Here is a 16,566-nt window from a genome sequence, read left to right as displayed (position 1 = left end):
GAACTCAAACTTAACTTAGTAAATTCTTACAGAGTTTTTAGCATACCAAAAGAAAATTAGGTAAAAAAAAATTAGGTCATTGTATTGTCTAGATCTCCAGGGCCATGTTTCTAGAGCAACAGTAATGGATTATTTTCTTCCACAAATGTTTCTAACTAGTAACAGCCAAAAGGAAATTCTGGACCCTTTCCTCCAACTAAAGGAGCCAATTAAGTTTAATAAAGTTGAAGTTGCAGATAAGGTTTTATTGATAATAATAGCATCCGATATCATGCAGGCAATGATTTAAGATATCTTGTGACTTGAAAAAAGAATAAAGGTGAAATTCAGCACTTCCACTTTTCCACATACACAGTGCTAATATAAAGGGGCTTTGTGTGGGTCAGCTAACAGTGGTTGAGAATCCACCCTGAAACAGAAGTGTAGGTCATGAAGTAGTTATGCAGCAGCTACCATACTCTGGGCTGGAATAGGAGCCACAACCTCTGATCATGCTCTAGGTTATAATTTTCCACCTCTGGCTCCATATGACCTCGGACTGGGCCCTAGGGTGAACTACAAACACTGTAGAATGTGTAGATTCATATTTGCAACATGTTAATAAACTAGAGTGAGCACAGAAGCAAAACTATCTAGACTAATCCCTAAGGGCTTGTGTATGCATGAAAGTTCCACTAGCATAATAACTTGCATCAGAATAGTTACATAACTGGTGTAAGACATCTCTATTTCATGTTCAGGCTGTAGCTGCTGCATTGGAGTTGTGACCACACTGTGCTGCATTGGCTGTAGTGCATTGATTTCTTAGGCAAAACGCTGACAAGATAGTCTAAGTGGGGTTTGGTTTTAGCCGCCACTATAAGAAGTTTGTTTTCATGATTTTAAGGTTCTAAGTTAAGATGTGTCCTATGATAGATAAATCCTATGTCTGTGTAAGTTTCAGAAAAAGATCATCAGCATAAACCCATTTCTGTGGTGATGTTCAGGGAAGGCTGCTGGCGTAGAAATTAAACAGGAATGATAATAGGGCCCATCTCTGTGGTAGGATATAATTAAGAGTGCATGGTCTGCTGACCTGATCACTGAGGAAAATACAGAACCTATGACTGGTCAAAACTTCTCGCAAGACTTCAGTGTTGCATTACATGAGAGAATTTTTCTGGCTTTCAGAAAGAGGCCATTTCACCATACGGTGTTATAGGCAGCAGATAAGACTAAGAAAGCTGGCCAAGTCTGAATGTTTGCTAGAATCCCACTTCAGTGCATGTTGCCAAAGCTAATATATGGCCAGTGAAGCTGCAACCCAGCTAGAAACTCACTTGTCCATTCGGTAACATTGCTTCTAGGGTAGCATAATCCTTGCCAGTAATTGTCTCTCCATAAGTCCGTACAGATCTACAGAAGCATTATTCAGGCCGGTACAATGAGGATTACTGATTGACTTTCTAAACTTGGCAATGGTGATAACCATAGTCTCACACTACTAAGATTCTAGGGACAAGCTCAGAGGAATGGATATTGGAGAATGGCTTTGCCAGCTATTTCTGTCCATTGGCTCCAAGGTTTTTAACCAATTCTGAAAAGACACTAGGTCTTGCAGCTTTAAAAAGAATAAAGAGGACCTATGCTAATTTATAATTCCCTAACTTTGATATCTGGAAAGATCCTGGAGAAAATTATTAAACAATCTATACGTATGGTCCTACATGATAGGTCATAAGAAATAGCCAAGATATGTCAAGAAGAAATCATGTCAAACTAACCTAATTTTGTTCTTTGACATGATTACTGGCTTAGTGGATAGAAGCAGGGAGGTGATATATTGTGATTTTTAGTAAGACTTTTGACACGGTCCCACATGGCATTCTTACAAGAGAACTAGGAAAATGTGGTTTAGATGAAACTATTAATAAGGTGGGTGCACAACTAGTTGAAAAACATTATTCAGCGAGCAGTTATCATTGGCTCATTCTCAAATTGGAGAGTGTATAGCTAGTGAAGTCACACACGTGTCAGTCCTGGATTTGATTTTCATTGATGAGATGGAAAATAGAGTGGAGAATATATTCAGTGTGAACTTGCAGGGCAGAGCTCATAGCATTAAACACGAGTGCTGGAGCCCTGAAGCTTAGTCTCAGAGATGATCAGGCTGCAGTGCCAACCATGAAGGAAGAATGAGACCTCTTGGGCTTACTAAAGGGGGTTCTTCCAAGAGACTGTTTAAAAGCTGGGGCTTAGCATTGATTCTGTACATCTGTGACAGAGGTGAGACCATCCTGTTAGAAATAGTCTAGGTATACTTAACCTTGCATCCATGCAGATTTAGAGGACCTCTTCAGGCCTCTTCCAACCTTATAGTTCTATAATTATATAATGGTCTTTATAGCTTTAATATCTATGAATCTCTATTATGGAAAGTCCGGGTGATATCATTACACCTTTTTACTTTACGTCCCTTTTGGAATCAATGGGGAATTCTGGTTAAAAGTCAATAGTAGCATATGGCCCTCACATAGGTTCTTTTAGGTTATTATGTCTGCAAAATTAGAGGAGGATAATGTTGGTTGCTGCTCTTTCAAGACAGGTGCTGAAGTTGTTTCTTAGATGAAGAGCGAGACAGAAGGAGGCTGACAATTCCCCTGCTGTGCTGCTTATTTAATGGTACAGTCTTTTGCCTTGAGCTTATTTCCCTGACGATGGCAATAAAACTGTCAACCATTCTTATGAGTAAATTCACAGATCCACCCACGTCCCTCTGATCCTGAATATTTGAACAAATGGGAGATGGCCAGATTCTGTCACCTTTATTCATGTTAAGTAATAGTAATACTTGACTCCGGGAGTACCCGGTATCTCAGTGGGACTATTTGTAAATTAAGGTGGTACTCAGCATGGTAAACATGGCAGAATCTGGCCAGCATGTGGAATGTGAAAGTTTTGTTAAAAGCTTAAGTGACATGGATGAGGGCATAAACATTCAGATTTGAGATGACTAATCCATCCTTAGCAAATCTAGATAAGCAGTGTGAGCCAGGGGGTAGAGTACTGTCCTGGGAGTCAGCTATTTCACTTCCCGCTATTAAAGATGCAAGCCCTTTGGGACAGAGACTGTCTCTAACTACGTGTTTGTTTGGTGTCTAGTTTCAAGAGGGCCCTGCTTTCAACTGGGGAATCTAAACATTGCTGTCAGATAAAAAAAAATAAGATACAGCGTCTGCTATGTGCAACATGTATGAGTTCAATACAACTCCTTCAATATCTGGGGTGAGTCAAAAGCAGAAAGGAGACAACAGTAGCTTGGGTGTCCTAAGAGCAGGAAGGAATTAAGGAGTCTGATTGGATTTGGAAGTTTAGTGGTGATCACTTGCACCTGTTGGGATTCTGATGAGCTAATGGGGCAATTAGATAACCAGCTGGATAGTGAAGAAGAAAGCAAGCTGTGTGAAAGTGTGAGCTAAGGACTAGGAAGGAGGTTTCTTTTATCTGCTGGTATATTGCAGTGTGCATGAAATAAGGCAAGCTACAATAATAAGAATAATGAAGATCCTTGGTGAATATACTATGGTGGTGGAGTGTGTGTGTGCTGTATAATAACAAAGCAGGCTTATTAGCCAGGGTTTCCAGGAAGAACCTGCTTATCCTTAGGCCAGACCTCCAATTATAGCAGGATGGAAACACTGCTGTAGTTGAAGTTAAGACGAGCTTTGCTGCTTTAGAGATTATTTTTCTAAGTGCTCTAAAATCTCTGTGCATATGCAGATTATCTTGGAAATTGCTGTGCTTCTTAGGATTTAAGTCATGGCAATGTTGGGTTGTTTGGTTAAAATTTTCCACAGGATACTGCATTCCCCAAAATGCCTTGTTTGTAAAAATGTCCTAATTTTTGCGCAGCTCTGTAGAATGCGCTGAGGGAAATATCCATGTGAAATGGACATCAGTGGCGAGATAAGCTAATTGCTCTCTCCAAGAACAAGCACCAAAAGTCAAGAGCCAAGGAGGAGGTAAGAAGGAAATCTGGAGCCAGAATCTGAGCAATGAAATGAGGCAGAGTGCTCCAGCTTTGCCCCTCTACACCTTCTATCTCTGGGCTCTTTCTTCCTTCCCCGGATTTCTCTTGTTACATGGGACTCCCTTTCCTATTGGCTGCCAGTTGCTCATCACCTCTCTCTGGAATGGTCCACAGGATGCCACTGCAGCTGGTGAAGCCCAGAATGATCTCTCGAACTGGAGGCCTTCCTGGGTCTGAACTCCCACCCCCACAGGTTGTAGGAGGCTCCTGCTGCCCAAACAAATGTGGACACAGCCAGGAGTGGCTACAGCAGCTCGGCAAGTTGCCTTTTGTCTCTACCCCTCTCCAACCACCTTTCATGGTCAGGGAGAGGGACACAAGGGCTGCTGCAGAAGCAGGAGCTGCTGTTACAGTCCTCCTTTCCCTTCCTCTGTCCCTCCAATTGTTTCCTCTTGTCCTCCTCCCTGCCAGTTCAAAACCCGTTGCTCCAACTGTAATGTCACTTTGCTGCCCCCGTCAGCTCAGCTACCCCGGTGACTGAATTTCCAGCTCAAAATCCGCATCTTCAGTTCCGTCCCAAAGCCTTCAACTCAGCTGTGAGCGTTTATTTTCCTCAGCTTCTACTCAAAAACCCCTCTCCTAGCCAAACTCTATCCCAGCTTTTCCTGCATTTTCCTAGGTACCTGCATAGGACTCCATCTAAGGAGGCCCTGTAGATGACTCTTCTCCCCTGGGTTTCTAAGGGTGCCACACTGGGCTGCTCCCAGTTTCTGTCTTTGGAGGCCACTGCTTCCCTTCATTCAAGGTAGATATTGAGAAATCTAGAGAGGCCCTCTTTTTTGCATTCCCTTTCCATAGGGGAGGCTCTGTTTTGCAGCCATGAAGGAGAAGTGAATGTGTGGGGGACTCAGGAGGTGTTAGAAGGAGATGAGGAGAGGGAACGGAGGAAGAGATTGCAGGAGAGGATCACAGCAACCGGGGAATATGGGGTAATTCTTAAGTGGGGATGGGAGGCTGCAGAGAAGGGACAGAGCTGGGAAGGGTTAGGTGATATAGGAGCCTGATCTGGGGCTGGTGCTGATTTGTGAAAGGTGGAGGGAGTGGATCTCCAACTGGGTGTGGGGCTAAGATGAAATGAGAGGTGGGTAGTAAGTTTGGAAGGAGAGGACTGAGCTGACTAGAGCATGGAGGGGACCATAGAATCATTAGATGTGAGGTAGGAGGGGAAGGCAATGAGAGCTGAGGTGCAGGGGATTGGAGTTCTGGACAACACTGTTGATCTGAATTTTTTGGGTTCAGAGGACAATGTGTAAATGTTTCCGCTACAGTACTCCTTGGTTTTCATTAAAGCAAATGTCAGGTTTAAATCTGAGGTATTAAGCACTTCATCTACAAGGGACCACTTCACTTGTTTGACACAAACCACCCCATAGGCTGTTACCAACCCTTCGTCCTTGTATTCAGGGTTTTCTCTGGGACACTTCTTTCACCATACTGTCATGTTACCAGAATGCTAAAAATCCCCATGACAAGAATAGACAGATGAATGTGTTCCTGTACTGTAGGGGAGGGTAACCTCAGTTCCGGGGGCCAGATGTGGCCTCTGGCTTGCCTGGATCTGGCCCCCAAGGCTCATGAGCCCCCCAGCATTAGGGAGCCTGTGCTGGTGCTCCAGCACACATGCTGCCTCACCGCAGGGCTGGAGTACACAAAATCTACAAGGCGGGGCTCCCCTAGGCTCTGGTATGGGAGGGGAATGTGGGGAGCATCTTTCTCCTTCTCAGGTGGGGGCCATGTCAGTGAAGCAGTTTATTTTTTTTGTGTGGGTTTTTTTTTATATTCTCCCCAACTAATTTTTCTGTGGCTCAGTGGCCCCTGACCCAAAAAAGGTTCCCCACCCCTGCTGTACCGTGACAACCTACATAACTCAGGTACAAATGAAGGATCCTGTTAGGAGCACCAAAACAGGGAGGAGTCAAGGGACCACCACAGCCCTCATACTTTTTGAACGTGGAGAGGCCTGTTTTGGTGCCCTTGAATTGTCCCCTTGTCCCTCCACTTTCCTTAGGTGCTGCCCCCTTAGCCAATCAGGAAACAGAACCTGGTCTGAGGAGCCCAAGCAGTTGTGGGAAGCTCTGAACCCTCCACTTGCCTACGCAGACTCCCTATCCAGGGAGGGTGGAGGGTCTGAGGTTCCCCACAGCTGCCTAGAAGGTCTTACCATGGCCCAGCTCTGGTCTTCAGGTAAGAGCTACAAAGAACTTGGTATAGATTTGTTCTGGCAATATGTTTTTAAAATGTATATGGCAAGGAGTACCTATGCCACACCGGTTCCGGACAAAAGAATGGGGTTCGGCCCGTCTGAATGTCACTTTGATGCAAACTAATCAAGGTGTGACCGAAGACAAAGAAAAGCACACTTGCATTCAAGATGAACAAAGCCACGAGGAAAGCAAATGGGGAAAGATGACTACAAGTTGAACCTCTTTAGTCCAGCACCCTCAGGATCTGATGGGTGCCAAACCAGAGAATTTGTGGAACCTGGGGAGGTCAATATTGTAGTGAGTGGGTCTCTCTTTATTTTTATTTTAAGGCAAATAAATGGAACAATGCTGCTTAATAATGTATGCCTGTACCAATACACTCTAATAAGCCTACACCTATCCAAGGCCTATCAGCTCTCTTCATAACATAATGTTAGTGTTATTACACAATTTTACTGTATTAGCAGAAGAAAATAAGTAGATAAAGCATAAAAGCCATGCTATGCTTAGCGGCATGACCAACATTTCCAAGATTTGCTGGGCTCTTAAAAGACATTTAGGGGTAAATTAGGGTATGTCTACACTACCACCCTAGTTCGAACTAGGGTGGTTAATGTAGGCAACCGAAGTTGCAAATGAAGCCCGGGATTTGAATTTCCCGGGCTTCATTTGCATCTTGCCGGGCGCCGCCATTTTTATATGTCCGCTAGTTCGCACTCCGTGCCCGCGGCTACACGCGGCACGGACTAGGTAGTTCGGATTAGGCTTCCTATTCCGAACTACCGGTACAACTCGTTCCACGAGGAGTAATGGTAGTTCGGAATAGGAAGCCTAATCCGAACTACCTAGTCCGTGCCACAGGTAGCCGCGGGCACGGAGTCCGAACTAGCGGACATTTAAAAATGGCGGCGCACGGCAAGATGCAAATGAAGCCCAGGAAATTCAAATCCCGGGCTTCATTTGCAACTTCGGTTGCCTACATTAACCACCCTAGTTCGAACTAGGGTGGTAGTGTAGACATACCCTTAGAGCTAAATAACAGCACAAAACACTGAGAGCCAGGACTGACAGCTGTAAACAAAATTTTACGGGACTGTGGGAAACTTGGCCACTCTCATGGTAAGCAGCCATCCAGCTAACTAAAACCATGCTGGATCAGACCACAGATGTTGCTGTACCAGAGAGTGCTTTGGACTAGAGCATTTCAGCCTGTACTTAACAATCTTGACAGAGGGTGGAGACTGTAACCTCAGGAAGCCTTCCTACCTCTTGAAGGATTCATGCCAAAATCCTTCACCTGAGGAGACAAAAGAACTGAGCACTTTAAGACCTGTGAAGGGTCTCAGAGAGCCTTACAGACTAACTCACTTACCCCTCTGAAGCTTTAGAAAACCTGGAAAAAAGACTTAGTGATAAACATTTCTTTGAAGAAGAGATGCTAGTTTGTTTAACAGCTAGGTTTTAGTCTTAGAAGTGATTTTTTTTTTTTTTTACTTTTGTTTGCTCGTAACCCTTTGTCTTTATTCTTTACACTTGGTATCATCACCTAACCCTATGATTTTTTTTGTTTAATCTACTTTGTTTACTTTTAGTCTATAACCCGAAGTTCTCAAACTAGGATGGGGCTCCCTGAAAGGTACAGCATGTATTCTGGGGAGGAAATACATGAGAAATTTTAGGAGGAAAAAAATGTCGTACCAATATTTTGATTTTTGGTATATAACAATCAGCTAAGTCCAGCTTCTCTGGGTGACAAGATAGACAGTCTCCCAGGCATTTTACTCTATAACTAAATGATAAGTCTGTTAAGCCATGTCTACACTAGGAAACTATTCTGAAATTACTAAAGTCAATTTAATAACTCCCGATTTAACAAATTCAAGCTAGCATATCCTCACTATGGGGAAGCATCAAAATTAATCCAATTCAGGCTCTGTTAATGAGGACGTGCTACCTTGGACTTGGAGCCCCAGGAAGCACTGGGGAGTAATTAGTTGGAATTACTCTGGGGAGTAATTATTTTTAAATAGCAGCATTGGGGCATGCATCACTTACCACAGTAAGTCTCAGCTGCTGAGGCTGAGAAGGGTAACACAGTTACTTAATTCTAGGAACTCCAGCAGATTGCCACAGACAGCGCCTTAGCTCTCTTCTTCCTGACTTTTAGAGGCTCGGGTTTAGCAACCCTATGCATTCTGGAAGAGTCCAGCATAGCATTAGGCAACCTTACCTCTCTGCTAATGACGTGGGGAGGGGTTTGGTTTGGTTTGGTTTGGTTGGTAACTGTAACATGGCATGGGTATGCTAGAAATGTAAGTAAATAAGTTTGCTGATGGATGATTGTCAGTAGAGAAAACACTCAGAACACAGGAATGGCCAGACTAGATGAGACTGCGGCCATCTACTTCAGAAGACAGCATCTGGTACTTCAGAGGGAAGTGCAAGAAATTCTTCAGTAGACAAAGGTGGGATTATTTGGGCAGGTCTCATCCTGATTTCTAATGATCAGAGACTGGTTTACATCCTCAAGTGAGAGGTTTTATATGCCTTCCAATTCTCTAGTTATAACTATGGATATTCTTGTTCACATAAATGTCCAGTCCTCCTTTGAGTCTTGCTAAATTCCTGGGCTACGTCTACACTGGCCCCTTTTCCGGAAGGGGCATGTAAATTTCACTAGTCGTCGTAGGGAAATCCGCGGGGGATTTAAATAGCCCCCGCGGCATTTAAATAAAAATGTCCGCCGCTTTTTTCCGGCTTTTAAAAAAGCCGGAAAAGAGCGTCTACACTGGCCCCGATCCTCCGGAAAAAGCGCCCTTTTCCGGAGGGTCTTATTCAAAGTAGGAATAAGACCCTCCGGAAAAGGGCACTTTTTCCGGAGGATCGGGGCCAGTGTAGACGCTCTTTTCCGGCTTTTTTAAAAGCCGGAAAAAAGCGGCGGACATTTTTATTTAAATGCCGCGGGGGCTATTTAAATCCCCCGCGGATTTCCCTACGACGACTAGTGAAATTTACATGCCCCTTCCGGAAAAGGGGCCAGTGTAGACGTAGCTCTGGTGTCTAGGATATTCAATTTCTTAACAATGAGTTAAGTAATTCTAAGGGCTAGTATTATTTCATATCATTGCAATGCAGAATCTTTCCAAGCAGTGTGGAATCTGCCCAATAATTACAGAGGAGGCAACATGGCATACCACGCAGATTCTGTTCTGAAGGCAAGTAGGTAGCTTGTTTTAGTTTAATTTACTTTTCTCCCTTTTGCCACATTTGCCTTATTCCCAGATTCATTATGCTCTCTAGGGGTGCATCTACACTGCAGGGCTTAACTCGAAATACGCTATGCAAATTGAGCTAAATCAATTGCATTGCTTATTTCGAAATAGCTTATTTTGAAATTGGGAGCATCTACTCAGCACTCTTTTCAAAATAGAGCACTCTTCCTCTTACTTCCCTTATTCCTCATACAATGAGGGTTACAGGAGTCAGAGCAAGAAGTCCTCCAGTTTGACAGTATTTTGACACTATTTTGAAATAACTGCCTGCTGTGTAGATGCGGACTAAGTTATTTCGGAATAGAGCTATTTATTTTGAAATAGTGTTGCAGTATAGATGTACCCTTGGAATTGGAGTATGAGGGAAGGAAAATGTCTTTTTTTTTTTCTTGACTGTAACTTGTATAGCGGATGGAACAGCAATGTATTGAGACTCCCACAAAAGTGTTCCCCTCAGCCTGTGATAAAACTCATGCACCCAAAGGTATACAAGTTTGCAGGGGATTTATTTATTTGCTTTCTCACTGTACATAAACAGTTTCTTATAACCAAGGAAGAAGCAACAGCACAATTTTGTAAACAAAGCAATGTTAAATAGACTGTTTGGATATGTTTCTACTGGGTTTTGAAAAATACACTGTGTGTTGTTTAGCCTGTGTCGTTTGAAGGGAAATGGGTAAAAAGTTCTCAGGGATTTCAAAGATATCAATCCTGGAGCAATTCATGCGCAAATGCCTGGCACTAGATGCAATCTGGTGCATTCCAGCACTGAAAAAGATTCTCCTCATAATATCTTTGAGCTCTCGAGATAAAAGTAAGCTCTGGCAGAGCTAATTTAGAAATATCTAATAAAGCCAACCTTTGAGGCCCACAAAGCCTGAGGAGGCTGTGACACACTCCTTGTGCCCACCACTACCCCACACAAATAAATGTCACAGTAATTAAGCAGGGGGACTGAGAACATAAAGGTGGATCTCAGCTTTCCGAGTAAGACTGTGGACTTGACTCTTCAATGCAGTGCCTACGCCTCCTGTTGTCATCTAGATCTGTGCTGGGATATAAATTGCTCTCTTTCAGAAAACTACAGAGATTAAGGACAGGTTTACACTTGTCCTGGAAAGTCAGGTTAAGGTATGCAACTCCAGCTATGTAAAAAATGTATTTTACATAGCTGAAGTTGGCTTACCTTAAGCCGAGCTTGGTGCCATCTTTACAGTGGGAGACAAATGGGAACAAACGTTTCTGTTGGCTTCCCTTACTACCCATGACTGTGAGGAGTGCTGGTACCAACCAGAGCCACCCGCAGCATTTGATTTTAGCAGGTCTTAACTAGACCTGCTAAATGGAACACCAGAAGATCGATCTCCAGCGCTGCAAGTGGAGAAGTGACCTGAGGTACTTCTGGTCATACAGCAGCTCAGTAGAAAAGCCACGGCTGGAACAGTGGCCTATCAGTTCCCATTGTTTTATTTTAATTGAAATATATCCAGTGTTGCTTCAGAACAAAGCCGTAGTGTACCTCAGCATTAGTATGCATTATGCAAATTGTTCCACTTGGAATGAAAAGACAAACAGAAGGATAATCTGAGTCAGTCAATATGTGTCTAAAAGTTGTAATAAACATGACTGTGTGTCTCCCTGGCTCCTCCAACTGTCACTTTGTATGAGAGCCTTGATGTATAGAATCACATTAACGACACAAATGTATTACAGAAGTTTTCTTCAGCAGAATCCTTACCGACTTAGACTGTCAAAAGAAGACACTCTTAATTTGAAATATGAGTGTCCACATGGAAACTTGCACCAAAACAAAAGGCATCATCAAAGCAGAGTGTTGTTGTGTTTTTTGGCACCTGTTAGTGTGTAAACAAGCTCCTATATGGAAGGTTTTTTTTGTCTTTTTTAAAACAATCGGCAGGCTATGGTTGGTCTGTAGCACCTCTGCATCACCTAGGCTACCTAGCAACTGAGGTTTTACTGCACTGCCTGTAGCCATTGTGCTGCATAAATTGGGTTTTTAAAGAAATTGCTTCTGTAACAATGGCAACCACCAAAATCATTGGGAAATTGACTTTAAGTGGGTTGATGTGAGTCTCCTGGTACACTTGGCGTTTTAAAAGTTGGGTTTTACATATAGCTTAGTAAGATCCTGCTTTCTGATTGTATGGTAGGCATTGGGAATCTGCTGGAGACACAGAGACATCTGCAAGGAGGACAGAGGCCTCTGCCCCAGCTATAGCCCCTGTGCTTGTGTTTCCTGTGAATGGCTGTGAAGTAAGAACAAGCAAAGATGGCTGTCACAAAACATAGCAATCTATCTGGAACAAAAAATGAGCTGATGGAAAATGATCTGAAAGCTCAAACCATTCCTAGCTAAGGAAGATTTTGATTGAATCATCTTTCTTGAACAACTTGATGTTCAGGATGATCTGTTATTTGTGCAGTTACAAGATCCAAGTCAGGAAAGAATCTGTGACAAACAAGGCAGGAATCAAAATTCCTTCAAGGCTGTCAGGGTCGTGAGGAACCTTTCCTTTGAACCTGCCAAGGCAGTGGTGGGAAGGGGGGGGCGACATGGCGGCTGCTCTGTGGTTCTCTGGGGCTGTCTCTGATTTCAGAGATAAGGAAAGAATGTTGATTGCAAGACGAAAGGGGTGGCTGGGGAGGGGGAGGGAGATTTTTTTCTTTCCAGACCTTAGTTTCAGTGAGATCATGTTGTGAGACTAACAGGAGTTAAATGGGCATTTCCTTCAGAAATTATGATAGCAGCAGCCCTAAACCCTGTAAAGCTCAAGCAGAAGAGGACTCAGTTGTATGTTTGAGAAAGTTTGTATATCTGTCTGGCCATCTGTCCGAGTCAGTTTATTTAAGAACTCCTCCTCATCGGTAAGAGCTAGGATCACCACATTTGGTATACAGCTTCCTCTTATAATTTAAACAAGGTAAGGGTTTGGGTGTGCTAGAACGATGGGATGTGTGTGGAGTATGATTGTTTCTCTTCAAATGGAAAGGGAGAGTTGTGAGAGAAGGGACAGTTATACTTCACAAGGAGACAGCAAGCATGGGGAACACTTATTCCCCAGAAAGACCACAATGGGCAGCAAGCAAGCATGTCCCTGCCAACCTGACAGTCCTAAAGAGCAGCTACCAGCCAGGCAGCATGGCCCTTGCTGCACGAGGCCAGCCCCAGGGAGCAGCCACTGGCTGTCCTTACCTCTCAACCCCGACTCCTGGATATCCCACTCTTGCACCCCTAATCCCCCAGTAAAAGTGATGCTTACTGGGTAACCTATTAACCTTTGCATCCCTAGTATGCACTCATCAGACTGTAATAAAAATAGCCATTCTGAGCTTGACACGTTCAATAGGTGGTCAACACCTATTGCTGTCTCCCAGACAGAGAACATTTAAGATACAAGTACAGAGGTCATATTCATAACTTTACATATAAAAAGTATATAAGTATATGAGTAGCATACATAGAATCAACATAGCATAAACTTTCATTAGTCACCTCACTTGGCCCACTTGGCACAGAATTTGGGGCAAACACAACAGTGGGTTCAACAATGATCTGCCTGTTCATATTAAAATCCAATAATGTGACAGCTCACCCCAGGTAACAGTTGTTTATGCTGCGCTTGATGGTAAGGAAAAGGTATTTTATTAAGTACAAAAAAGTAGTACTTAAGTAAGGGATACTCAACACGTGGCACGCAGCCCGTTTGTTTGCAGACCGCGGTACAGTTTGGGTTTACACAGGACTCGGCATGCGGCCTGCGGGTGAGATCTTTTGAATACGGCCTCCACTGGGAACACGCTCCACAATGACGATTCAATATAATGGTCTTCAGTTGATATGCATTTTAGCAGTTACATTCCTGGACTGTCATTGCTCATTAAAAGTGCTGTCACATGGGCGGAAATCAGGTAAATGTTGCATTTTATTAATATTAGCAAAACTGACTTAAATGGGGCCTGCGTGTTGTGTAGTCCCTTGCCTTAATCTTTGTATTCATGCCCATCAGTGTGAAAGAAGCTATTTGCATGTATTTGCATATATCTTTGCATGTACATGCAACCACACTTAAGTTGCGGCCCTCGGTAAGTGCTATGGTTCTCGGGGCTTCCAAAGTTGCGTAGCCTTGACTTAAGCGGTTGCAAGTGGAAGTAAGTTACTGAATTTAAATGAATAGGAAATGCATAGCTAGTTCTAATTCACTAAGAAACTTGTTACATGCGCATCCTTATCCGAAACAGGTATAAGCGGCAAGTCAGAGCTGTATTTTTACTCTGACTTGGTTCTCTAGCCTTTTAGAGTTCTTTGTATTCTGTTAGGATGGACCAGGCAGCTTCAAAAGCCAGCTGAAGACAAAAGGCTGATAGCCTCCTACTGCTTAAATAGACTGTCCCCCAGGGCAGAAATCTTTTGCGTGACATTCTCCTTTCCCAGGGAAAAATACCATGTTAAAAATGGATCCCAGTACCAGCTGGCATGGTCATGTGTCTTTCTAGACCAACCTCCTTTGGGCCTACACAACAAACAAGGCTGTGCATAAGTCAGTGAGCCATTAGGCTTCCTGGGCACCAGTGATGGCTCTCATTAGCACATTTAAAACTATAAACAGTGTCACACTTCATATTTCTAACTTCACATACAAGAAGACATGCACTAAAATAGGATATATAGATCCAGCAGACAGTAATGTTAAAAACAATAGGTTACATGAGATATTTTGTTTAAAGCGTCTTTGAGTTATGCATATTCATGTCAATTTTCATAAAGCACAGGGGGATTGGGGCTGTCTCAGAGATAATCAGGGCATCCTAAGTGATTTGCACCAGAGATCCTTGGCTGCCAAAACTAATCCTTGGGCCTGTTAGCAGCTGGGCAGAAGTAGAGCAATCTCAGAACCATCTTACTAGGTTCTTTACTGGCTCATGGCCAGCCCAAGCAACTCAATATTAGTATAAATAATTTTACCCTCCCATCTCCAGTTCTGCACCAAATGGGGGTATCTAGGCCTTTCCCCTTTCCAACGCACTTTCCCATCCCCATTTTGGATTCAAAGCTTTCATCCAATTCAATGTTTTCCCTGTATGTCACTTCTTCCACTTTCTCCTTTCTCTCCCCACATTTAACCCATTTAATTCTGAGTTAGCTGACGAGACAATAACTATTCCTCTCTGTTCATACAAGGTCATCTTTTCTCATTTGTCATCCACTGTGTGTCTGAGTAGCCTTGCTTTCTCAAAAGCACACATGGCAAGTTTCTGTGTTTAAGTAGGCCTGGGCTGAGCTTCTGCACTTTTAAAAATGGCTCTTACGCTGCAGGTAAGCTGAAGCTATTTAAAACACAGTGATAAATAAAAAATAGATTAGATTCCAGAAGACATTGCTAGAAGATAAAATGGCTTGATGCTGAAATGTTCTGATAACCCACCATTCCCAATAGAGCAAATGGCAGCTGCAAGTGCTCAGCACTTCTAAAAATCAGGCTATGATATTTAACTAGATCACATTGAAACTTGAACAATCTATTCTGTGCTGGTTTAGAAAGCACATTTGCAGGTCTCATAAACGTCTGTTATAAGAACAGTAGGGGGCTGTGCCCCCCGCTCATTAGGCTTTCCAACCCCCCTTACTCTGGGGGGGTAGGCATTCCAGGCTCTCCCACTCCCCCCCACTGCTGGAGAGGGCTGGGCTGAGGCGGTGCCAGCCCCAATTCTCTCCCCCCCCCAAGGCCACTGGGGAAATCTGAGGCCTTGGCGTGGCAGCCCAGCTCTCCCCACACCCAGCCATCTGGGAGGGCTAGGCTGAGGCCATGCCAGCCTTGGCTCCCCTCCCCTCTGGCCGCTGGGGTTGGCCAGGCCAAGGCAGCAGTGTGACAGCCCTGGTTCTCCCACTGGCTGCTGGGGAGGGGAAGGCTGGGCTGGGGCCGCAGCATGGCATCCCTAGCTCTCCATGCGACCATTGGGGAGGGCTGGGTTAGGAGTGGGTGGGGCTTGGTTCCATGGGGGTGGACTAGGCTTTCACCATCCATGCCTGCCCCCCAGTCTGTGAATGCAGATGATGTAATGACATCATTCTGTGGTCCCACAGGAAAAACATTTCTATAGATAGAAAAGAAAGGCGATACTGAATCAGATCAAAGGAAGAAGTATCCTGTCTTCCAACAGTGGCCAATGCCAGGTGCCCCAGAGGGAATGAGCAGAACAGGTAATCATCAAGTGATCCCTCCCCTGTCACCCATTCCCAGCCTCTGACAGAGGGTAGAGGCACCATTCATACCCATTCTGGCTAATAGCCATGGATGATCTTCTTCTTTAGTTCTTTTTCGAATCTTGTTAAAGTCCTGGCCTTCACAGCGTTTTCTGGCAAGAAGTTCCACAGGTTGACTGTGCCTTGTGTTGAGAAATACTTTCTTTTGTTTATTTTAAACTTGCTACCTATTAATTTCATTTGATGATCCTAGTTCTTATGTTATGGGAACAAGGAAATAACTTTTCCTTATTCACTTTTCTCCACAGCAGTCATGATTTTATAGCCCTATATCATATCCCCCCTTAGTCTCCTCTTTTCTAAGATGAAAAGTCCCAGTCTTTTTAATTTCTCTTCATATGGCAGCTGTTCTAAGCCTCTAACCATTTTTGTTTCCATTTTCTGAACTTTTTCCAATGCTAAGATACCTTTTTTGAGGTGACCACATCTGTATGCAGTATTCAAAACGTGGGCGTACCATGGATTTATACAGAGACAATAAGATATTCTCTGTCTTTTTCTCTATCCCTTTTTAAGGATTACTAACAGTCTGATTGCTTTTTTTATTCAGCCTGCATTGACATTCTGTCTTCTTTATGCAGCTTCTATGATCATTTAACTGTCCCTTTCTCTAGGAAGTTCCATTGTGCTTTTTTATATTAAATTACTCCTACTTGAGAGGAGAATAATAGAAATCCTATTATACTGTTTCTGGTTCATTAATCTTGTAATTGCTTTGGTTTTCATGTCCAATCAATA

This window comes from Pelodiscus sinensis, chromosome 3, assembly GCF_049634645.1.
Source record: "Pelodiscus sinensis isolate JC-2024 chromosome 3, ASM4963464v1, whole genome shotgun sequence".
NCBI lineage: Eukaryota > Metazoa > Chordata > Testudines > Trionychidae > Pelodiscus > Pelodiscus sinensis.
The sequence above is the reverse complement of the archived record's forward strand: the minus strand, read 5'-3'. Positions refer to the sequence as shown.